The sequence below is a fragment of the Monopterus albus genome, unplaced genomic scaffold, assembly GCF_001952655.1.
Source record: "Monopterus albus unplaced genomic scaffold, M_albus_1.0 scaffold374.1, whole genome shotgun sequence".
NCBI lineage: Eukaryota > Metazoa > Chordata > Actinopteri > Synbranchiformes > Synbranchidae > Monopterus > Monopterus albus.
This window is the reverse complement of record NW_018128254.1, coordinates 1-1,343: the sequence shown is the minus strand read 5'-3', so window position 1 is coordinate 1,343 and position 1,343 is coordinate 1. Positions and strand designations below refer to the sequence as shown.

The following is a 1,343-nucleotide window of genomic DNA, read 5'->3' as shown; positions in this document are numbered from 1 at the left end:
ATGGAACAAAAGCACCAAAAGATCTATAGACAGGAAGGTGCAGATGGGGTTGAAAGAGCAGAGGTCCGTCATCTCATGGAGATTACATTTTGTCTACTGCGTCACCATATAAATGCGATTCCAGCTCCTTCCATTGGAGGCATAAGAAGCAAATGGCCTTATCTCTTCAATCAGAGATACATGTATGCTCATTTTGAGCTTCTCACAGATCTTAATGTACTGTCCATGGAGGAATTTGGGAAAGTGATCACAGAATATTTCCGCAACAAACCTACCAACAAAGATGTCCAGACTGTCCTCTCCCAGGGGGAGGACACTGAGGTGGCACTTCATGTGGTCCAGTTGCTGATGGCCCACTTCACAGAGACCACAGATGGGCTCATCCTTCTTGCAGATGTAAGTTTGTTTCTCTTTCTTTCGTAATTTTTATTGCCTTGTATTGTTGCCATCTTAAATTCAGATCATGAACATTATCACTACAATTCTACTGTCTTTTCCCTATAGTCGTCTGCCACAGTGGCTGATGTTGAGAGGACTCTCATGCTACCACCAACTCCTTGTCTAATACTGCTCAGTATGTATTAATTGAAATGACATTGTTTATGTTATATCAGATGAGCTTTCACATTTATTTATATCCCAGCAAAGCATGCACATTATTCCATGTAAAGATATACAAGTTAAGATGCTCTCTGAAATTACTATTTCATGTTTCAGGTGGAACAGAGCATGTGACTGCAGGACGCTGGATGATCTGCCTTGAGGGTGAGGCCCTATGTGAGGGCATCCAACCAACATTTGTGACGGGGCTTGCTGCTCGGTTTTCAGTGTACTACATATTTAATCTGCAGTACCAAGAAGAGGCTGCCTGTACTCTAGAATGTATTGAAAGGTAAGGTTTGTGTTGTCCAACAGACCTGTTTCACGGCAGTCATTTTGACATGAAATTGTAGGGTAAACACAGGTGTTATTGATGATATTAAACTTCAATCCCATTAATGTCTAATCGAGCCAGGGTCCTGGTATAGTAATACTAACTCACTGAAAATATTGCAACACATAAATAGAACAGAACCACAACTAATGTCAGTAGTAATACCTGTGTTTACCTGCTATTTCATGTCAAAATGGCTGTTCTGAAAAAGGTCTGCTGTTCTCTTTACTTGTCTCTAGCTTGCTTGGTCATCATATCCAATTTACTTATGATTGTTTAAGTAAATATATAAGCACCAGTAGTCATCCCAACAATATCTTAACAACATTGATATTATGGTATTACATTAAAAATATTTTGATCATATGTACAAGCCCTATGGCATATAATAGCAGACTTTTTCTTTTCA

The 1,343-nt window shown here is 39.3% G+C and overlaps 1 long non-coding RNA gene across 1 annotated transcript; it reads left to right on the top strand.

Annotated features, from left to right (window-relative positions):
- The first annotated feature begins 229 nt into the window (after positions 1-229).
- Positions 230-802, top strand: LOC109951287 (uncharacterized). The gene is made up of 3 exons (XR_002273590.1): positions 230-396; positions 505-574; positions 718-802. It is a non-coding gene; the product is annotated as an uncharacterized LOC109951287 (long non-coding RNA).
- Positions 803-1,343: the final 541 nt, after the last annotated feature.